The 24,485-nt window shown below is 38.0% G+C and overlaps 1 long non-coding RNA gene across 2 annotated transcripts; it reads left to right on the top strand.

Annotated features, from left to right (window-relative positions):
• The first annotated feature begins 4,276 nt into the window (after positions 1-4,276).
• Positions 4,277-20,590, top strand: LOC103237343 (uncharacterized). Of its 2 annotated transcripts, XR_012093860.1 has the most exons (6): positions 4,277-4,437; positions 4,522-4,623; positions 16,687-16,759; positions 17,612-17,660; positions 17,872-17,937; positions 18,560-20,590. It is a non-coding gene; the product is annotated as an uncharacterized lncRNA (long non-coding RNA). The 2 variants fall into 2 exon arrangements; XR_498707.3 differs by having other exon boundaries at positions 17,872-20,590.
• Positions 20,591-24,485: the final 3,895 nt, after the last annotated feature.

Here is a 24,485-nt window from a genome sequence, read left to right as displayed (position 1 = left end):
GAGAAGAGGAGAAGATTCTTTAAGGAGGTCACCTTATGAAGAAGGAATATAAAAAAAATATAAATGGGAGAGAAGGAAATAAGATGAATTAGTGTTTTGGTGCAAAGATTTATTTAATGTGTAGAAAATAGAACCATAGAAGGCTGGAGCTGTCTGAAAGCCTTGAGAAGATTTTATTCTGAACTGTTGATTCTACAAAGCAGGGGACCATGGCCAGGGCGTTGAAGCGGCTTGTCCAGAGTGACACAGGGAATTAGTGGTGGAGCCAGGATGGTAAAGTAGGGTGCCTGGTTTCTAGCCCCTTCTCTTTCCACTGTCTGAGCTGGCTGCCTAGCCCTGGTGCAGAAGGAGAAACCACTGCTGGGGTTACTTGGAAGAGCATTTGTCATCTGGCTGCCACACTCCTGGGAGAGCCAGACCACTTGAAGGTGGAAAAAGCGGATGGAAATGCAAAATACTAAGATGGAACTGCAGAGTTTATATGGAAAACATGAACCATCTATGGTTCGAAATATTAAAAATAGGCTAAATTCAATTGAAATTCTATTGGACCCTGACTTTAAGGCTATAAACAAGACGTCTGGAAAAATTTATACAGCTATCTCCCTTTTTGCTGCATTAAGCAAATTGAAAGGACTGTCCCTATCCTCTAGCAACTTATTTAGAGGTTGAAAACATTAACCTTAATAAAGAAAAGGGTGTAAAGCACAGAACAAAGATGACTCTTATTGTCTCTCGTCTTTCCCCCGTGACATAGAACAAACGGCCCTGGGCTAGAAATGAAAGAATTGTATTCTAGTCCTGTTTAAGCCGTGACTTTGTCCAGTTCACCAACGTCACTCTGGAGTTCAGCTTCTTTATCTGTAAAGTGAAGGGATTAGGCTAAATGTCACTAACAGTCTCGTTCAAATTTAACATTCTAAGATATACTTTCTTAGTCTGCCTGAGCTGCTGTAACAAAATATAGATCCTTGACTTACTATGGCCTGTCCTGGGATTTTTTGACTTAACAATAGTACCGAGGTAATATATATTCAGTAGAAACTGTACTTTGAGTTCTGTTTCTTACTTTCAGTACAGTATTCAATGAATTACATGAGACAGTCAACACTTCATTATAAAATAGGCTTTGCGTAAGATGAGTTTGCCCAGTTGCGCTAGCCTAAGCTATGATGTTTGGTAGGCTAGGTGTATTAAATACGTTTCAACTTGCGATATTTTCAGCTTATGATGGTTTTATTGTGATGTGACCTGTCTAGATAAGCCTATTGTAAGCTGAGAAACATCTGTGTTATAGACTGTGTGGCCTAAACAACAGAAATTTATTTCCCACAGTTCTGGAGGCTTGGAAGTCCAAGATTAAGGTGCCAGTTTTGGTTTCTGGCAAAGGTCCTCTTCCTGGTTTGTAAATGAGTTCCTCTTTTTGTTTTTTTCTAACTTTAATTTTAGGTTCAGGTTTACATGTGCAGGTTTGTTAAATAGGTAAATTGCATGTCTCAGGGGTTTTGGGGTACAGATTATTTCATGATTCAGGTAATCAGCATAGTACCAGATAGGTAGTTTTTCAATGCTCACCCTCTTCCCACCCTCCACTCGCAAGTAGGCCCTCCTGCCTGTTATTCCCTTCTTTGTGGACACAATGTTTAGTTCCCATTTATAAGTGAGAACATAGAGTATTTGGCTTTCTGTTCCTGTGTTAGTTTGCTTAGGATAATAGCCTTCAGCTCCATCCATGTTGCTGCAAAGGACATGATTCTGGATGTATAGTATTCCATGGTGTAGATGTACATTTTCTTTATCATGTCTGTATCCTTACATAGTGGAGAGAGATCCACTATGTATCTCTCTGTTGTATCTTCATAAGGGCTCTGATCCCATCAGGAAAGCTCTCCCTTCATGACCTAATTACCTCCTAAAGTTCCCACCTCCAAATACCATCACATCGATGATTGGGGCTTCAACATAGGAATTTGTGGGAGGGGAGGCACAGATATTTAGTCCATAGCACTTTTTGCGTGTTTGGTTTTTGTTGAAATTGAGCACACGTGTTCATTTCTTCACTCCCAATTTGTGTCTATGACAGTGTAAGGAGTTGTGTGTACTATAGTGAAAAAGAAAGACCTCTGTGACTCCATGGAGCTTACATTCTAGTCAGAGAGACAAGCAGTAAACAGGAAACAGTAAGTAGATAACTTCTAGATGTAACTGTATTTATATGTCTATTTAAGCCTTATGTATCATAAGTAATTAATATAACTAGTAATAGAAGCTAAGCTGGGTTAGAGAGTAAATGTCAGGGGTGGAAATCTATGAATCAGGTTTACAGAAGGCATCAGGCCTCAATACAAACATCTAAGTGGCCATAGGAAGAATATTTCTAGTAGAGAAAAAGGCATGTGCAAAGTCCCTGAGGCCAGAAAGAGCTTACTGTGGTTGAGGACCTGATAGAAAGTGGTTGTGACTGGGAGCCAGTGATCAAAGGAAAAGGAGGCATGGAATGAAAACAAAAGGCAAGTCGTGCAGCTTCTTGAAGGCCATGCTAGTGCAACGGGAAGCCACAGGAGGCTGTAAAATGATTTAATTCATGCATAAAAAATTACTTTCAATTCTGTGTAGACAGAATGGATTGGAGGAGCTAAGATGTAGAAGGGACACTGAAAAGGGGTAGTTGTAGCAATGTAGTTAAGAGAGAAGGTGACTTGGATGAGAACTGCACAGCAAAAATGAAGAGGATGAAATAGATTTATTAACATGTAGTGGGTGGGGGAAAAGAGAAATCAAGGTCAAGGATGATTTGACTCTCAGGGTAGATGGTGGTGCCATTAACTTGGAGGCAGAAGTCTGGAGGAAAAAGAAGATTCAGGTAGAGACAGAAATCAGCAGTTCTGTTTATCCTTGTCAACTTTGAGCAGCCTCTTACACACGTACATGAACATACCAAGTAGGCAATTGGTTACTTGAGTCTGAAGATCATAACAATGGCCTGGGCTGAAGCAATACACGTTTTCAGAATTGCCAGAACATAGGTTAGAATCAAAGACATGAGAGTACTTAGAGAAAGAGTGAAAGGAAGAATGCCAAGGAATTGTGGCATAAGCAAAGAAGTCCACTGCAAAGGCTGAGGGGTGGTGCATGCCGTAGGAGGACTAAAAGTCACATAAGCAATAAGAGGTGTGGCAAGAAAGAAGGAGTCAGTGTTGCAGAACTTTCTCCTTAGTTCAGTTAAAACCAAGTTCTTGTCACAGGACCGGGAGAGATTAGGCTCACGGACACATAGAAGGGTGAGGAGTAGAATTTAGTGGGCAAAAAAGGAAAAACGAAAAACAGCTCTCAGCAAAGCGAGGAGTCTTACCAACAGTCTCCTGCCTCACAGATTGGACCCCAGGCCACCATACAGAAACTAGAGGCCAGGCTCCTCCCCACTACGAAACGCACGGACTTGCTGTGGCTCCACCCCCTTCTCCCAGTGCGCAGGTGGGCATGGTCAGAATCAGTCGGGAAAGAGCCGGCTTCATCTGGACCCACAGTCTGGTTTTTCAGCCTTCAGGCTGTTTTAGGCTTGAAGGTGGTGTTTCGCTGGGGACCCTTGGCTGTCTCCTGTGTATATCATCAGCTGGATTAAAAACTGTTGGCAAGTTGAATAAAATGTAGACCCAAAAGCGTCACTCAGTTTGGAAACAGAGATAATTGATGACCTTTATGAGAGTTTTTTTTTTCTTTCATAATAGTGGTGTCATGAAAACTACATTAACATGATTTTAAAAATAATTGAAAAATGAGGATGTGGGATTAACTGGTACAATAGTTTTAAGAAGTTTTGTCGTAAAGATCAACAGAGAAGTAATATAGTAGCTAGACATGCTTGTAGAATCAAAGGAAGATAATTTTTTAAGAAGTTATAAGATACTGGAGCATATAATATAACTGGTTGTCAATCTTCTGCTAAGTAATGAGAGATAAATAATGTAGAACAGGGATTAACAAATTATGGCTTGTGGGCCAAATTCGGTCTGCTGACTACTTTTGTAGACTGTTAATGGCCTGTGGGCTAAGAATAGTTTTTACATTTGCAAGTGGTTAACAACTTTTAAAAATAATTTATTTATTTTATATATATATTATTTTAATATATATCTGACTTTTTTTGTTATACTACGTTCAAATTTTGGTGTCCATAAATGAGCTTTATTTGGACACAGTCAGACCTCTTTGTTTATGTATTATTTATAAATGCTTTCCTGCTACAATAACACAGTTCTGAGGTAGCGGCGGAGACTGCATGGCCAGCAAAGTCTGAAATATTTACTATCTGGTCCTTTACAGGAAATATTTGTTGACCTCTGATGTGGAAGAGAAAAAATTATATTGTGAGACCACCTTGAGAAGGGAATGAGGCAGAGTCCCAAAGGACAGGGGTAGGCAAGAAAGACATCAAACGTGAGTATACAAGATATACAAGGGGTTTTGAATTTGGCAACTGTGAGACAACATCATTCTTCTTTGATGCCTCTGTTTTCTCAGTGAAAGGGAGGTGATCTGAAATAGGCATGGACTAACCCTGGAAGTCTGACCTAAGCCTTCTCGTCCTTAGGAAAGAATCGTCACAACAACACAGAGATTAAGGTATAAAATTCATGACTTTCAAGTTTTCATAGTGAAGTGGAATCAAATATCTCTAAACTTGAAACAATTATCTGATCTGGAGAAGAAAAGAGAAACGCTGAGAGGAAGCCCATGAGTTTGATGTTGTTGTTGCTCTGAAGGGTTCTGCCTCTGCCCTTCTCCTGGGATTATTTAGAAAGAGGGAGATGCCAGACCTCCCGAGTGATTTGGGACATCTTCAAATAAAAGAGAAATTACCATGATTTGTCTCTTTGAACCTGAGGAATCAACAGACTTGTAGATATTTTTCCAAGTGATTGTGACACAGAAGGAGTAGAGGAGACGTGGATGCACAGTGGGCAGGGCAGAGAAACCAGGACAGTCCTGCTGAGTTCTCTGTAGATACAGAATACTGTGGAATCTCTGTAGATACAGAGTACTGTGGTGGAAAATCCAGTTGTGCCAAAGGATGTCGTAGTCAGGAAAGCAGCCGGGATGAAAACATGTGCTATGTGTACAGGGACTAGGCAGCAGTGACAACAAGGAGGACAAAGGGCAGTCAAGGAAGTCTAAGGATAACCCCTAATCAAACAGGGCTGTGTAAATCTTAGTGGACGTCAGCAGGGTAGCTGATGACTTAAAATAAAGTGTCTTCTCCTGGGTGCTAAGTTACTTCAAGGGTCTCCTGATTCTTAGGAGTCCCACAAAGTTAGGGAGGTGCTGAACCATAAATTGATTGAGTTTACTTGGAATTGACTGAGAAAAACTTTAAGTGAATGAATTTCCCTTGAAATTGCAAAATTCAATTTCTGCTCTAGGTGCCATAGGAGTTTTGGACAGAAACTAGGAAAAATACTTACATTTTTTGCATACTTGAGTTTGTGGTTTGAAAATTCAAACTCTTACTAAGAGTTTAAAGAGAGAAAGTGGAGAGTTTGAAATAGTCAGTTATTCTCTCGGAAAGGGGAAAAATGTTTTCACCATGTAGATAATTTCTTCTTCCTGATACACCAAGCTTACTTCCATAATCATAATTTTCATGAATAAGGGTTGAACATGATGCCAACATTTATATGCATATTGCATTTGTGTCTCATATTAATCTATCAGGTATAAGGAATTATGCTCATTTTGTAGATGAAAAAAAACAAAGGTCTGGAATATGTTAAGTAATTTGCCAAATGTCACAAGGCAGAATTCACCATATTCCAAACTGTTCCTTTCTAACCTCTCTTTCCAGCTTTCATCTCACCCAACCAATAACTAATGGTAATTACTTCCATTTAGCAAGACTTCCTTTTGACACAGATCGAGCCAATTGTTCCAAATATTTAATTTCCCTTAGTCCTTAAACAAAGTTCATGCTTTTTGGTATGATTTATTTCAAATCACTACTTGGATGATTTGAAATAAATTACCTAACTGAGCCAACTAGTATAAGCACTAGAAGCAAGATTTAAACCTAAGTCTGTCTGTCTCAAAAGCTCATATTCTTAATTATACTAACCCTCTTCTGCCACTCAGAGACCTGAATCTACCACTTCTAGGAAACCTTTCCTAACAAACTGAAGGAGTGATGGTTACGACCTTTTATCTTTCTGTTAACTTCAACAACATATGTATTGGTCATTCACAGAATCCATGCCCCGTTCTTCTTGGGTATGGTGGTGTGTAGTAGGAGTGGAAGTGATAGGTGCCATTTCCAGGCCTGGTGCATTGATTCCCTGATGCCTTGCACCATGCCCTTTCTCCTGGATCTGGCTGCATACAAGTGCAGATAGACCTTAGAGAATAGTAGAACAACAGGATGGAAGCATCTGGAGTCCCTGAATAACAACTTGGAGGAGAAGCATCTCCAGAGAACTGACACCTGCTCAGGACGGTGGGGGAAAAGCTTCTACTGTACTGAACCATGATTCTATTTTGGTATATTTCATATTTGCTACAGCATCTTAGTTTATTCTTAAGAATACAATGGAAAAGGACTTTGTAGGAAAAAGGTAACCAATAGAAAGTAGGGGAGATATATTAAAATCATATGAAAAGCATTATTGAGAGATTACTATTAGCACACTGCAATGACATGCATTTTACAGAGAACACTCCGGCTGTAACGTGTTTTGGCTGGGAGCAAGCCCAGAACAAAATTGGGAGTAGGAAGAGCAATTAAGAAGCTATAGTAGCAACCCAAGATGAAAATGATGGGGACTGATCTAGAATGGTAGAAGATGAGTGAACAGATTTTAGTGATTTTAAGTTTGGAAAGTCAATAGAACTTTAAGTGGTTGACTATATGTGACTGAGAAAGGGGAAAGGGGGAGGACTCAAGGATAAGACCTATGTTTCTGGCTGGATGATGGCGATGTCATTTACAGATACACATACTATAGGAGAAATGGTAGGTGGGTGAGTGGAGTGGTGATGATAAGTTTAGTTTTAATTTTTTTAATTTTAATTTTAATTAATTTATTTATTTTTGAGACAGAGTCTTGCTCTGTCGCCAGGCTGGAGTGCAGTGGTACAGTCTCAACTCACTGCAAGCTCTGCCTCCCAGGTTCAAGCGATTCTCCTGCCTCAGCCTCCCGAGTAGCTGGGACTGCAGGCATGTGCCACCATGCCTGGCTAATTTTTGTATTTTTTTTAGTAGAGATGGGGTTTCACCATATTGGCCAGGATGGTCTCGATCTCTTGACCTCGTGATCCGCCTGCCTTGGTCTCCCAAAATGCTGGGATTACAGGTGTGAGTCACCGCACCTGGTCAGTGAATTTGTTTTTTAACATGTTGCCAAGAGGAATTGGAGGGTTGACTAAACAGATTTGGAGCTTAGGAGAGAGAAACAAATTGGAAGTCTAGCTTTAGAATCAATGAGTGTCTATTTGGTAATACCAAGAAAGTAGATGAGATTTTTTTTTTTTTGTATTTCATGTAATAAATGAGGTGTTGTAATTGCTCCTCACAACCCCCACTCTTGCTGTGGACTCACCGGGACGTAGAATGAAAACATCTCCACTATTTCCACTTCTTCCAAGAAAATCCAGCAGGTCTGAATTCTCCTTATCTAGAAGGGCCAGTGAACTGTGTGTGTGTGCATGCGTGTGTGTGTGTGTGTGCGCATGCATATGTGTGTGTGTCTGTACACACATGCACGCAAGCCTAGGCTTTTGTGTGTACAAGGCTGTCAGTATGATGAGGCTCCATTGTCAGAGACAAAATGAAGAGGCAGGCGGTGGTTTCACTGGATTGAAACAGAGCCCAGTCTAAACCAGATAGATAATGTTACCAGACTGCAAATGTGAACAAAGTGGAATGAATTGGATAATTCCTGCTCATAATAAAACTACGAAGGTAGAAAGATCTTTGGTGTAGGGGACTTATGCTGGTACCAGGAGAGACTTGGCACCAAGCTCCAGGACTTTAGGAGCCTAGGTAAAGATCTCTGTATCTGAAGGTGACATGGAGAACATGAGGCTGCTAGCAAAAGCTGTGCATATTTGAGTGAATAACAGTATTAGGAAACAGACAATCACAATGGCTACCACTTTGTTACTGAAGATGAGAGGCGTCTGTCACAGTCTTCCCTGACTATGTAAGTCTGGGTTCTGGCACCCACAAAGAGTACGGTAGAGAACATCCAGAATTGACCCTAAAGCTTTTGCTTCTCTTAGTAAGTGGATACTTAAACCAGGTTTAATTTACTTTAGTGGGAGTAGCGGATACAGGGACATTTCTTTCACCTATATTATTAATAGAACATCTGTGACTACGGATCAGTAATCTAGGGATGAAGAGGTTTAATACCCCTTTTTCTAAAATCACATAAGCCATTCTTCTGCCTTCTAAATCCAGGGTTTTTATTTTTATTTTTATTTTCACTAAGATGGGTTGAAAGAAAATTCAGAGCTTCTAATACCTGGTACCCTCATCTTTGCTCTACACTGCTTTCTTACAAAGGCAAGTTACCTTTGAATCTAACAGGCGTGGTCACTTGAGGGTGAGGAGCGTTATGTGCACAGATGACACCTCCGTGACCAGAAGACATGCTCATAAGGATTCGTATTGAAGGAACTAGGATTCTAATCTGCAGTGTTATATTTCTGATGCACAATACTGATGTTTGCCAAAATTAGCTTCCCCTCATTCTTGTTACGTCTAATGGCGAGGTTATTTCAGCTCAACATATAGTATCTGTACGGACCTGAATGATTCATGAGTCTGCTCCATCAGAGCTGAGCATGGTTCCCTGGGTTTTAGTGATGCTCTCATCTGCCAGAGACTGACTGGAATATGCAGTCACTCATGGTGAAAGGGAAACACGTTTCTCATTCAGCAAGTATGTGGTTCCATCCACAGAGTTTACAGCACGGTTGTATTTGAAGTTCAGTCCTAGAACTTTGTGGCAGTAAAAATGATGGTGATTTATAGGAAAATGTCACTCGGCCATCTCCACTATAAAAGCCTTTTATAACTCTCATCGAATATAAATCAGGATGTATGCAGCCAACAAAATGATGGTCTTGGCATAACGTTTTCAAGACAAAAAGAAATGGCCTAGAATTGTCTTGGCTTTTTACTGAGGACAAATATTACAGGAATTTATTGCTGGTCCAAGATCAATATTCTTGTCTTTAAAAATAGATATGAGTGAATTTATGTCTTGGTGAAATTCCAATTACATAAATTAATTAAAATAGTCACCACAGAGTTCACCCACAAATACCAAGAATGCCATACCTTTTTTTTTTGTTTTTTTAGGTTTTTGCTTTTGTTAAACTATATTCTAAGATACATAACTCAAGCTTAAAGCTATATTTCATTCTAATGGGAGAGGAAAAGGATGGGCCTCACAAAGGATTAATTCAAACTTGCTAAATTTCATGTTGGAAATGCCAAAGAAGCTTCATATTGTACTTCTCTCAAATGTCAGCAAGATGTGGAAAATGGTGATCAAACAAAACCTGCGTTTGAAGTGATAGCCCCCATTTTCTCATGTATTTTTGCATCACAGAATACTCAAGGTAGAGATCAGCATAAAGAAGTGAGGGCCAGGTGCAGCAGCTCACTTCTGTAATCCCAGCACTTTGGGAGGCTGAGGCAGGTGGATCACCTTGAGGTCAGGAGTTCAAGACCAGCCAGGCCAACATGGCAAAGCCCGGTCTCTACTAAAAATACAAAAATTAGCCAGCCATGGTGGCAGGCACCTGTGATCCCAGATACTTTTGAGTCTGAGGCAGGAGAATCACTGGAATCCGGGAGGCAGAAGTTGCGGTGAGCGGAGATCATGCCACTGCATTCCAGCTTGGGAGACAGAGTGCGACTCCATCTTGAAAAAAAAAAAACAAAAAACAAAAAATTGAGGATTGAGAGAATTCATGATCATGTGAGAGTCTGGAAAGAACATCCAGTTCTGTGGCAGCGAAGGAGAGGAGGTAAAGATCCTTACGTGACTGCCTCAGGGGTGGAAAAAGAATATTGAGATGCGTTGGAAAGAATGATCTCTAAAAGGCTATAAGAAGGTGCTCAGAAAGCAAATCAGGTAAATTTAAAAAAAAAAACTTGGTTTTTCTTTTTTTCAGACAAGTAAGCTCACTCCCATTGCTCCTCTCACTCCAGCACTTATCTTACCATATCTCACCTGAAATATTATGAGAAGCAATGTTAGAGCAACTTAGGCTCTATACTGGGCAACTTCGAGGTCCTACTACTGGCATGAAGTGAAGGGAAGTCAATATAAGAACTTTTAGAACTGTTGAAGGAATCAGAAATGTTCATCCTAGACAAGGGAAATCCCCAGAGACCATGGTACCTGTTGTGTAGAAAAGGAAATATACCCGTTGTGTGAGGTCTCAATGGTTTGATGTAGTATTAATAGAAAGATCTCACATCCATTTATTCCACAAAATGTGTATTAAGCATTATATGCCAGGGAGAGTTTTAGGCACTGAAAATAGAGGTGGGGGGAGTTTGATTTAATATAAAGCACAGCATTCTTCCCATTTCTTTTTTTATTTTTAAATTTGATACAGGACTTCACTCTGTCGCCCAGGCTGGAGTGCAGTGGTGCAATCTCGGCTCACTGCAACCTCTGCCTCCCAGGTTCCAGCCATTCTCCCACTTCAGCCTCCCCAGTAGCTGGGACTACAGATGCGTGCCACTACACCATACAAATTTTTGTATTTTTTGGTAGAGAAGGGGTTTCACCTCATTGGCCAGACTGGGCTCGAACTTCTGACCTCAAGTGATCCGCCTGCCTTGGCCTCCCAAAATGCTGGGATTACAGGCATGAGCCACAGTGCCCAGTCTAGTCTTCCCTTTTCTTAATCAACATTATTGATTCTAGATAGTATTCTAAAAAACTAATTTCACATATGGTTCAGCTGCTCCTTTCATTGGCCAGTGTTTCCTCTTAGCGTTTGCTCATATAGACAGAAAATCTCTATCATAGTTACAAGGATCAGATATAATTTTATTCTACTTTTAAAATTTAAAAATAGGCCAATCGCTTCCTAAGAGTATGAGGTATGAGCTTTTTGGTGATGCACTGGGCTGACCTACAAACGAGTGAGTTTTCTATCCTAGGGTCTCTTAAGAAGAATACAGGTGATTACCTGGAAGTTATTCAAATATTTATAGCAAGGCTGTAGGGATTGTTTTAAGAAGGCACTAAAAGAAAGATAATGTTGTGAAAAGAGGCCTAGTGACTCAGAGGTCTGGTGTTAGTGTATATAAAGGGGTTTAATATTGAAGCAGAATTTGAAGCTCATATTCCTCTCTTCTACAACTGTCTAATACTTTCTCCTAGTTGATGTTTCAATGATTTTTGAATAATTGTTTTCTTTTTTTTCTAGTTATCTTCTTAACAATATTATGGCTTTTTTTCCTAACAACTCTATGATAAGAAAGAACTCTTCTCATGTAGAAAATTCAGTGCACTGTGGATGTCCCAAATGCATTATCATCTTTATGATATTAGGATAAGGATCTCCAAGGAAAAGACAATGTTCCTAGATAAGATGGTGTTGGGGTCCTATTCCTCTGCCCTATTGTTAAGAATCATGGAAAAGAAGAGGGAAAATGGAGGATAGAGTCAGTGATATATAGTGTATCTGTAAGATACACGAAATCTTTGTAGAAATTCCTCTGAGTCGAGCTTGAGGCCTGCGAACTGTATGACAGTAAAATTATACTAGCTACGTAATATTTGACTCTTTTCTAAATTATCCCAGGATTATGAAGTATTACAACAAAGATTCTGACATCAATGATATTATCACATGAGACATATTATCAAATAAATTTTGTTTAAATTTTCCGATGTGTAAAAAAGCATATAAGAAAATAATAGGGTTAAAATATTGGAAAGAAATCAGAATCACAGGACTTTTTTCTCCCTACATTTAAAAAAATTTGAAAAAACAACAGAAAGTGTTCATTTAGATACATACATGCTCTAATTTGCCAAATGTAATGGTAGAGAAAGAAATAGAAGATTTTGATGGGGCTCAATTATTAACTTCTGGCAATGTCCAATTGCCAGAAACACTATGGTAAAAGATTAGTGGACAACATCTTGAGATTTTGTATTAACAAATGCCCCTTTATCCTCCCACACACTCTCAGTAATTTGGAAAGAAAGAAACTAAGGAGGAAAGTAAACGGAGAAAACAAGTAAGAAGAGAATTTTCTATGAACTATCACATGAACTCAGAATCTTAGAAGAGGCAGAAAACCAGCCTTGGCTCACAGTATTCTAAAACCCTAGGCTAAGGAAAGAAGTGAACCCAGAAGGAGTGCACAGGTTAGGTGATCTTGGGTTCCTGGACATTTGGAAGAAATCTCTGAAGAAAAATAAGCACTTGGGCTCTTCCACAAAGGCTGAACACGGGCCCAGCAGAAGAAATCCTCCTCCATCCAGACCCTGAAGCTACAGAAAACTAGACAGAAGAGTAGGCATCCTACTCCTTGGGTGCAGCTAAGAAATGAAAACAAACAGGTCTTAAATAAGAAGAGAGAGCTGACTTAAAAGTCATTTACTTTCAATAGAAGTTCTGGATAGAGTATCATCTGCACATATTAAAAAGGAGAAATATTTTTAAAGAAATACTTGGCAATAATGCAAATATACTACCAGAAAGAAATGGAGGACAGAAGGAAAGAAAGGGAAGGAAGGAAGGAAAGAAAAAAGGAAAAAGGTAGGAAGGAAAGAGGGAAGGAAGGAGGAAGGGAGATAATGGAGGCTAGAGAAAGGAAAAGAGGGAGAGAGGAAAAAAGTGAGAGAGAAGAAAAGAATAAAAAGAAAAGAAAAAAGAAGAGAAAAGAGAATGCAGGCAGGAAGAATACAAAAGGTACACAAAGAAACCAGTTTGGAAGAAAGAAATACATGAAAAGAAGAAAATTCTCTGTGACAAGTTAATAAAAATATAAATTTCACAAACCTTGAAATCAAAGATGGAATGTTGAAAGAGTAAATGTTTGCAGAACTGAAAACCAGGATGGTGAATTATGTGCAAGTCACTTAGCTGTGTATGCTTAAACAGAAATATAAAACTTCTGCTTTATATTTCTATAATAAAAATGGAAAAATATATTTCCCTACTCATTGATAACTTGAAAGAATTAAAATAGAGTATCTCTGGAAAGTCACTAGCAGAGTGGCTAGAACATAGTAAGTGCTCAATAAAAGCAGGATTATTAGCTGTGTGGTATGTATAGCTAGCAGAAGAGAAATGAAAATCTTAATCATGATCACTTTAGAGTCTATGCTCTTGTGATTACATCAGTTATGAAAACATATTAATAAAAAGCACAGAATGTATAATTATCAAATGTTCTGCCATTCCAATGTGGCAAGGGGTAGATGTGAATACATTAGTTATCACAGCCAAGGATCCAAAGCAGTAGACTAGAAAATCTAATTAAAAGAGGATAAATGTGGTGTACTAAACTTTGGTTTTAAAAGATCAAACAAGAATTTAAAAAGCGAGTGACAGAATTTCTCAAAAGTTTAAGTAACAGGCAGTGGCAACCTCAGTATGATTTAAGTGTAATACAATGTCGTAAAAAGCTAAAACCATCTTGTTTTGCTTTATTGAAGGACCCATTTGCAGAAGAGGGATATAAAAATACAATTGAAATTTGCAGAGCTAAGATCACATCTGGAACATAGGATTTCCTTCAGCACACCACACATTTATAGGAGTATTGACAAATGGAATGTACCCAGGTATTTCCTGGTATGGTAAAGCATCTGGAAATGACTCAAAGAACTGAGTGCATTTAGCATGAATTAAGTAGTGACGTTGGAGTTGTCATCAAATAATTGAAGAAAAGACAGAGGGAAGAAGAATAAAATGTATGCTGTTCCAAATGCCTGAACTTATGTAGGACCAGTAATATAATTTAGGCTCAATATAAGGAAGCTTTTTATATAAAGTTTCATATTATCCAAAGATAGAATTTCCTTTTGAGATGTCTTTGTCATTGGATGTGCTCAAGAAGACGAATTACAGTCTCACTGGGTCTATTGTAGAAAGGATTATTGCAATCTTTGGAAGGTCAAACTAGATGATTTCTGAGTTTCTTTCAATGCTATTATTATTGCTATAATAAGAGTTCTGTATGTGAGTTTTGTGGCCAGTAATCCTGAGCGTTTAAAGGTCTGTGTCTATTCGGAGGAGCAGGACATGATATGGATAACCCTTTGCAAAGGGGGTATAACTTACACAATGGCAGTACTATTGTTGGTAGAGATCACATTTGACTGAATGCCAGATTTCCTAGACTGCTGATCTGCAGGTTTTTACCTGAAGAAATCATCTTAATTTGCTTATGGATTTTTGGGAGTGAAAGTGTACAGGCAGATGGTGACATCAACAAAAATAGTGGGTATGTGGGAAAGGAATTTTGCTACTATTTTTCAATCATAACCATGGTGAGATGTTATTGAAAGAGAATAATGTCAATTTTTTTTAGACATTTTGTCTACTAACCCATATCTGGTAGGAACAGGAGGATGTTACCAAGACAATAGGATCTCGTTGATCAAGTATAAGTCAAGTGTATGATTTCCTTGACATTTACATGAATTAATGCATTCCTTCTTCCACATCTATGGGGTGCACACTGCCCCCCTCCACAGTCACATGGGCATCTCTGCTTCTAATTTCCTGTGCCTTCTGAGCCCTAAGTCTCCTTTCACCACCCTTTTCTGATGCAGATATACAATAAACTTCCTTTTTTTTAGATATCTCATACAAGAATTTGGGATGAAGTAGGTTGTACTGAAAGTTTAGTAGATAAAAGATGATTTCATAGAGATATATAGCAATAAACTTAAATATTAAAACAAGCAATTTCTTGTTATGATAAGTCTTCTGGCCAATTTGCCACTGAGATTTCTCCTAGACAGCATTTCTTTTTTCTTTTTTTTTTTTTTTTTTTTTTTTGAGACAGAATCTCGCTCTGTCGCCCAGGCTGGAGTGCAATGGCCGGATCTCAGCTCATTGCAAGCTCCGCCTCCCGGGTTCACGCCATTCTCCTGCCTCAGCCTCCCGAGTAGCTGGGACTACAGGCGCCCGCCACCTCGCCCTGCTAGTTTTTTGTGTTTTTTAGTAGAGACGGGGTTTCACCGTGTTAGCCAGGATGGTCTCGATCTCCTGACCTCGTGATCTGCCCGTCTCGGCCTCCCAAAGTGCTGGGATTGACAGCATTTCTTAACAGGTTGCAGACCACTACAATGTTTTCCAGCTCCCTCCTTTTTTATGTTTCCCTCCTCCTATTTTCTTTATTCCAAATCCAAATATCTGTGTTCTTCTTAAGCCAAGCAGTTAAGTATCTCCTCTCACTCAAACCATTATGTTTTCACATTTCCTAGCTAAAGTAACCAAAGCACCTTTCAAAACAAAGTTCTTACCTTACGTGAAATTAAGGTGCCAACTGCTAAAATGTTTTTCTACAAATTCTTGTTTTTGATTATCTGAATGGGGAACCTCTAATAGCTATGTCATTGGATCTGGACTATTGATTATTGAGGATAGCAGAGTTAGGTGGAAAAAAATGTGAGATTTGGAGTAAAAGGTTTAGGTTTTACGTACCTGCTTTGCCATTTAAATGCTGTATGGCTTTGGAGAACTGACACAGCCTCTCTGAGCCTCTTTTTTGCCATCATCAAGTTGGGATGACTTCCACTTTAGAGAATAATTGTAGGATTATCTGAGAATGTGTAGACAAATCACTCAACTAAGTAGTTGGCAGGTACTAACCCTCAACAAATGTTCATGAATTCTTGGAATTCATTCCTCTTCTTCGTAGCTTCTCCCACCCCCACCAATATCTTATAATCATACTCTGATTTATAGCTTGAAATATTGGGAACTGCTATCAAACATGTAGATATGGATAAAAAATATTTTTACAGACAAATTTTAGCCCTTTCCTTATATATTTCATAACTAAACTCCTGCATTACTATGCACCCAAACAATGGAGTTGAGAAACTAGCTTCTAAACATACTGAAAGCAGAATAATCATGGGCAGAAAATTGTCTTGGGAGGACCTTGGAAGCTCTTAAATGCTGGGACTGTGTGGAGATATTTCATACACTATTATTAGTATGTTTTCCTCATTTGTGGCAAGTGATGCAGGGGTATTTTTGTTTGTTTGTTTGTTTCATTTCTTTTGAGCAGAGCATATGCTCAGAGAATGATGCCAAGCAGGGTAAAAAGTTGGAAACTAAGCAGGGCTCAGGCATCATCTTCTGTAGTTTTTGGAAATTATAATGACAATCTGATAATGGAAAAAAAGTGCTATTTACAGCTTAAGCTAAAAAATTATGTGTGTCTTCCCTTTGGCAATTTTTAATTTTAACAGATCTTTTCTGTCTCCTCCTTGTAGAGTGCCTGGACATCAACATCAGATCAATTTGGAATTTCATGCAAATAAAACACACCAACTTAATGGGATGTGAAAGAGTTGGCTTCAGAATAAATCTTTGTTGAAAGGCACTGGAATTACATTTGAAATGGAAGTGAAGCAAAGTTGAATTTTATGGCACTGGCTTACAGGCTCTGTCTTGCACTGTTTACAGATTGACCCAAATGAAGTGAGGAAGACCAGAATCAGGACCCATCCTGGCATATACCTTTCAACTGATAACATGGGTTGGTTCCTCTTTTTAATATATGCATTTTCATGTTTATTTCTTTATTTTTATTAACTTTTCCAATAAGATTTCTCCCCCAAAATACTAATGCCAATTAACATTTAAATATAGAACTACAAGTTTAAATATAGAACTGTGTTGGGCTAGACACAATGTGATTTCCTAATTATTACCAACCTGTTTCATTTAATTTGTAGAATCGCTTGCAGCTTTTAAATAACTCTCTACAATCTCATTTCTTCCTGTTATCAATCCAGTACTGATAAAATAGTATCCCCTAAACTATAGTTGAAAACATTGTAATTCAGAGAAATGAGGAGACTCATCCAATGCCTATATTTGAAAGCAACATAGCTGATTTCAGGGTTTTCTAGATCTTATTTCCTGGCTGAATTGGTGTAGGTGGTAGTAAATAGCATATGTTGTTTCGGTACTGCAGATTTTAATCTATGATGATCCACATTCTGTTACAGAGACACCACGCATTACTATGGTCTCCAGGCTGTTGGCGATCATAACACTAGGGGGCACCATTTTGACTTCCTTCTTACCTTAGCCTTTAGTGCCTTCATATTTTCATATTGAAGGTTGATGGTGAAATCATGGGGAATTTTATTTCATCTTGCTCAGACAAGATTTTTGCAAGAGGCTTTACTTATGAAAGGGAGATGGTACTTCTTTCCACTAGTGGAGATGTGTAGAAAATTAATTCCTACAGAGTTCTAATTCTTATGACTATATAATATCAAGAAATGAGTATGGTAGAGTAGGACACATTTTTAGGGACTGTCATGGTCATTTAACTCTTAAACAGTGGGATTCCTTTCTCTTTTTCTCTTCACCGTTACAGAGATATGGACAGAAGGCCCCTTGTGTGACTTTGGAAGGAGATTTTGAGGGTAAGAGAAGGATTTGTCATCAAAGATTGCTACTCTGGTATTGTGGCTTAGCTGCAGCAACTATGCAGAACCGAACCCTTAGCATCCAGCTCTCAAAGAGATGTTGCATTTTGGGATGTTTGTATATGCAGAGGTTACAAACTACTTGAGGTATGATTGATTTTTGCTGCATAACAATTAATCAATTATTTTCATATTCATGGGTCTGCAGGTTTTCTGATTAAGAGGAGAAGCTCTACGGTAAGCCAGAGAAGAAAAGCAAGAATCTAAGAACAAGGTGCTACTTGGTATCTGCTGTCTGGGCCTATGTAATTTGGGGTTCCTAGCAGAGTATGTAATGCATTCAGAGAGAGGTATTTGTCTTTTCAAAATAGGATCCTGGACCTAATGGGCACTGCTTGAATTCAATACCAGAATACGATTCTAAATATCAGTAAAGTTTAAGATCATATACATTGCAATACTTCACAAGGTTTCTGGGCAGAGATTTTATGAAGAGATGACATAATTATTTTTTGAGTGTTCCTGACCCAATACTCAATAAAGATAGCAGTATACTGTTTACACGCAGGTGCATAACAAATTATGAAGGACACATAGTAAGTAATAACCTTAGTGTCACATTCCTCTCACAGCCTGATGACTATAGTTAATAACTATTTTTTTTACCTTGAAATTTGATGAGAGCAGGTTTTAATTGTTCTCACTACACACACATGCACACATGCGTGCACACACACAAATAACTGTGAGTGATGCTGAATATGTTAACTAATTGGATTGTGGTCATCACTATACAATGTATACTTACATCAAATCATCATGTTGTATACCTCAAACATACACATGTTTATTTGTCAATTATCTCATTAAAGCTGGAAAAAATGTATTTCTGACAGGTCAAGGAGAAAAAAGGCAATACCTAAGAAAAAAGAAGCAGAAGCATAAAGATGCAAGTAGATTGATCACCTCCTGAGGTTATCAATGACTGTACATTGATGTCCGATTTTGATGTTTATAATTCTACCAAGTGAATGTGTTCTGCATTCTTAGACTTTCACATCGAGGCTTCTCTAGGGATTGGAAGGAGCTCCATAAAGATAAACTGTGTAACTACATTCAACATCCCCAGAAGCAGCATCCTACTGCTTAATAACCTCATTTCCAGTAGTGTGTTGTCTCCAAGTGCATGAGCACATGCACAAACACATAACACACTTGGTGGAACCATATAATCTCCATGTTGCAAGGGACTCTAAAGAGACTTGTAGTCCAGAAAGACTTACCCAGTGATAAATATTCATCACATCATCTCTAACTCTTCATAATATTGGATTCTACTAGAAAAATACACAGGAAGAAAAATCTAACTATATTTTGTGGTTGCCAATTTCATTTATGCCTATCCCAATTGTTAAGAAATTTTTGTTTTCATCGTATGGAACAGGATTTCATCTCCCCACAGACACCTCTCTGGGGTCCTAATTAAACTTTCTTGGATTAAAATCAGCCATAAAAATCTCAGTTTTTATAGTTATCGCCACACTGCATTGTGGCTTCTGGTGACAAAACATTTGTTCAGGATCTGCATGCTTTTAACTTACCTGTCTATCCTTTTAGTTCTCTCCTTAACTAAACTGGAAACACCAATAGGCCTCCAGGGTAGAATATGAAGCCCTAAGCAATTAACAGATGTGGAGGGTTATAGGAACACTGAGAATTGCTATGATTGGTGTTTGGGGAGTCATAGCCAGGGCTTGTAGCCCAGAGACAGATGATTTTGATTTCCCACCTCTCTTTGATGTCCTTGTTGACAGATGATGTGAAGCTAGCTCCCCTGAGTGTAGTTTGTCTGAATTTACTGGATTTGCAGGTGTTTGGCTTCATCCCACTAATGGATAATGATACAAATGGTCTCTCAAGGCTTACTCAGTGCAGAAAGATCTCATGTATCATAGAAAACCAGAATATTAGAGTGAGAAGTAACTTTAAAGATGATCTAGTCTTACCCTGATTTTGTTATTTTATTTTAATTTTTTCTCTTTCTTTTAGACTTCAAATATAGAGTGTCCTGTTAATTATATTTCCTAGTGGTTCAATGATACTTCGTCTCGATGTCCTCTTGAATATTTTCCCCTTTATCACCCATCTCTCTCCATTCTCCCTTTCCCATGATTGGGTACTCACTCTATGTCTTTAGAGATGTATGATTCTTTGAAAAATTATGTTATTATTTTATGCTTACATGTGTTTTTAATTTGCATAAGTACAAGGTACTTTGTATCTCATTATTTGTAGTTCTTTTCTCATCAACATTATGTTTTGTGTGTTACTTCTGACAGCTGCTTAGTAAACCACTGCACACACTCCCCGTTTTCTGCCTACCCATCCATTCATAGATGCATACCTAGATTGTCATAAACTCCTCACTTCCATACATAATGCCCAGATGAACATTGTTAGCTATGCATCCTTATAGATCTATGAACAGTTGTTTCTGGGATACATATTAAAGAGGGGGTTTCTAGGATTTACTAATGTTTGATTTTATTAAATACCTTAAAGTGCTCTCTGGAATGACTGCAAGTCTATACTTCTAACTGCGGGTGCGTTACCTTTTCCACATATTCATGCCAAATGTAGCATTACTGTCTTCCTAATTTTTGCCAACATAATGGATATAAAGTGTATAAAGTGTTATAGTTTAATGTTATTCTGAGTTTTTTTATTACTTGTATTTTAGGCATCTCATATGCTTCTTGGTGTTTTAGGTTTCATTGTCTGTGAATTGCTTATTTATTTCCTTTTCCCATTTTTTCAACTTAGCTTATGAACTTTTAAAGTACATTGGCAAGAATTCTTTGAATATTTTTGACACTAACACTATGGTTTTTTTCTTCAAACATAATATATTTATCACACTCAGGAAATTGGACATTGGTGTTATGTTGTTACATGCATTTCATAGTCATGTTTCTTATAAGAATAATAAATAATAAAAAAGTGTCCTTAATATTGTTTTTCTTAAACCCACTATCCAACTAAAGATCATACGTTTCAGTTATCCTCATATCTCTCTCCTTTCCTTTAAAGATTGTCCCTAAGCATTTAAAAAAATTTTGTGGGTACATAGAAGGTGTATATATTTATGGAGTACATTAGTTCTTCTTTAAATGTTTGGTAAAATTTAGTAGTGAAGCTATCAGGTCCTGGGCTTTTCTGTGCTGAAAGACTATCACTGCATCTATGTCATTACTTGTTATTAGTCTGTTTGGGTTTTGGATTTCTTCGTGGTTCAATCTTGGTAATTTGTATGTGTCTAGGAATTTATCCATTGCTTATAGGTTTTCCAATGTATTGGCATATAATTTCTCATAGTAGCCTTTAATGATCCTTTGAATTCCTGTGGTATTGGTTGTAATGTCTCCTTTTTCATCTCTGATTGTATTTATTTGAGTCTTATCTCTTTTTCTTAGTGGTGCTAAAGTTTTGTCGATTTTAACTTTTCAGATAAACAACTTCTTGTTTCATTGATCATTTGTATTTTCTTTTCCTCTCAATTTCATTTATTTCTTATCTTTATTGTTGCTTTTCTAGTACTAATTTTGGATTTGGTTTGTTCTTGCCTTTTTAGTTCTTCAAGATGCATCATTAGATTGTTTATTTGAAGTTTTTATACTTTTTTTGATGTAGGTATTTATTGCCACAAACATTTCTCTTAGTTTCTGCCCTAATTTCTACATTGACCTACTGATCATTCAGGAGCATATTGTCTAATTTCCATGTGTTTGTATAGTTTCCAAAATTCCTCTTGTTAAGGATTTCTAGTTTTATTCCATTGTGGTCAGAGAAGATACTTGATATAATTTCAATTTTTTGAATATTTTAAGACTTGTTTTGTGACCTAACGTATGGTCTATCATTGAGAATGATCCATGTGCTGAGAAGAATGTGTATTTTGCAGCTGTTGAATGAAATGTTCTGTAAATATCTGTTAGGTCCATTTGGTCTACAGTGCAGATTAAGTCCAATATTTATTTGTTGATTGTCTTTGTGGATGATCTGTCAGTGCTGAAAGTGGGATGTTGAAGTCTCCAGCTATTTTTGTGTTGGGGTCTATCTCTCTCTTTAGCTATAATGATATTTGCTTTATGTATCTAGGTGCTCCATTGTTAGGTGCGTATGTATGTGCAGTTGTTATATCCTTTTGCTGAATTGACCCATTTATAATTATATAATGACCTTTTTTTCTCTTTTTATAGTTTTTGTCTTGAAATGTATTTTGTCTATTATATGTATAGCTATTCTTGCTCTGTTCTGGTTTCCATGTGCATGGAATATCTTTTTACATCCCTTTATTTTCGGTCCATATGTGTCTTAATAGATGAAGTGTGTTTCTTATAGGCAATAGATTATTGGATCTTAGTTTTTATTGTTGTGGTTGTTTTAAAATCCATTCAGCCACTCCATGTTTTTTGATTGGATATATTAGTCCATTTACATTCAATTATTATTAATAAGTAAAGAATTACTCCTGCCATTTAGTTGTTTTCTCATTATTTTATAGTCTTTTCTTTCTTCTTGGTTTCCTTCCTGTCTTCCTTTTAGTGAAGGTGATTTTCTCAAGTGGTATGTTTTAATTTTTTGCTTTTTATGGTTTGTGTATCTGTTGTATGTTTTTTGATTTGAAGTTATCATGAGGCTTGATATTATTCTTATATTATTCTCATAACCCAGTTATTGTTATAAGATATATGTAATATATTTTTGATAAGTTCATTTTGTAGTATTTCTACTCAAAATATTAGTTTATACAACACAATTACAGTGTTGTAATAGTGTGTGTACTTACTATTACCAGTGAGTTTTGTACCTTCAGATGATTTCTTATTGTTTATGAATGTTCTTTTGTTTTAGACTGAATATACTGAACTCTCTTCAGTATTTCTTGTAGGAAAGGTCTGGTGTTGATTAAATCCTTCAGCTTTCGTTTGCCTGGGAAAGTCTCTATTTCTTCTTCATGTTGGAATGATGTTGTAGATGAATATACTATTCTAGGATAAAAGTTGTTTTCCTTCAGCACTTTAAATATGTCATGCCACTCTGGCCAGTAAAGTTTCTGATGAGAAATCTGCTCCCAGACATATTGGAGCTCCTTTGTAAGTTATTTATTTCTTTTCTCTTGCTGGTTTTAGGATCCTTTCTGTATCCCTGATCTTTGGGAGACTGATTGTTAAATATCTTGAGGTAGTCTTTTTTTTCCCCCCAAGATGGAATCTTGCTCTGTCACCCAGAGCTGGAGTGCTATGGTGTGATCTCGCCTGGCTGCAACCTCTGCCTCCCGGGTTCAAGCACTTCTCCTGCCTCAGCCTCCCAAGTAGCTGGGATTACAGGCGCATGCCACCACGGCTGGCTAATTTGTGTATTTTTAGTAGAGATAGGGTTTCACTATGTTGGCCAGGCTGGTCTCCAACTCCTGACCTCGTGATCCACCCACCTTGGGATCCCGAAGTGCTGGGATTACAGGTGTGAGCCATTGCGCCCAGCCTTGAGGTAGTCTTATTTGTTTTAAATCTGCTTGGTGTTCTATAACCTTTTTGTATATAATATTGATATATTTCTCTAGGTTTGTTTGGGAAATTCTCTCTTGTTATCCCTTTGAATAAACTTTCTACCCCAATATCTCTTTCTACCTCCTCTTTAAGGCTAATAATGCTTAGATTTTCCCTTTTGAAGCTATTTTCAAGATCTTGTAGGTGTGCTTCATTCTTTTTTATTATTTTTTCTTTTGTCTCATTTGACCATGTATTTTCAAATAGCCTGTCTTTAAGCTCACTGATTCTTTCTTCTGCTTGATCAACTTTATTATTAAGAGACTCTGATGTATTTTTCAGTATGTCAGTTGAGTTTTTCAGCTCCAGAATTTCTGCCTCATTCTTTTCAATTATTTCAACCTCTTTGTTAAATTTATCTGAGAGATTTCTGAATTCTTCTTCTGTGTTATCTTGGATTTTGTTGAGCTTCCTTAAAACACCTATTTTGAATTCTATGTCTGTTACATATCCCTATCCAGGACTGGTCCGTTGTGACTTATTTAGTTCGTTTGGTAAGATCATGTTTTCCTGAGTACTCTTGATGCTTGTGGATGTTCACTGGTGTCTGAGTATTGAAGAGTTAGGTATCTATTGCAGTCTTCGCAGTCTGGGCTTGTTTGTATCTATCCTTCTTGGGAAGGCTTCCATATATTCAAAGAAACTTGGGGGTGTGATGTAAATCTTTGGTCACAGCAGCTATAAGAGGGCACCCAAGATCAGTAACACTGTGGCTCTTGCAGACTCATAGAGGGACCACCTTGGTGGTCTTGGGTAAGATCCAGAAGAATTTCCTGGATTACCAGGCAGAGACTATTGTCCCTTTCACTTACTTTCCCCCAGAGAAACAGAGTCTCTCCCTCTATATGCTGACCTGCCTGGAGTTGGGGAAAGTGTGACACAAGCACCTCTGTGACCATGAACTGCTAGGACTGTGCTGGGTCAGACCCAAAGCCAGTACAGCACTGGGTCTTACCCAAGGCCCACAGTGACCACTATCTGGCTACTGTCTATTTTGAATCAAGGCTCAAGGCTCTACAATCATCCCATGGCAAATCCAGCCAGGCTTTTATCCTTCCCATAAGGGCAGTGAGTTCATTCCAGCTGTGGGTGGGTCTGGGGATGCAGTCTGGAAGCCAGGGCTCTGGCACCCAGATAGTGTGTGCAGGTAGATGCCAGTGGTAGTGTTGATGTAGGTCAAGTTGGCCCATCTTCAGTTCCCTGGAAGAAATGC

This window comes from Chlorocebus sabaeus, chromosome 8, assembly GCF_047675955.1.
Source record: "Chlorocebus sabaeus isolate Y175 chromosome 8, mChlSab1.0.hap1, whole genome shotgun sequence".
NCBI classification, from domain to species: Eukaryota; Metazoa; Chordata; class Mammalia; order Primates; family Cercopithecidae; genus Chlorocebus; species Chlorocebus sabaeus.
The sequence above is the reverse complement of the archived record's forward strand: the minus strand, read 5'-3'. Positions and strand labels throughout refer to the sequence as shown.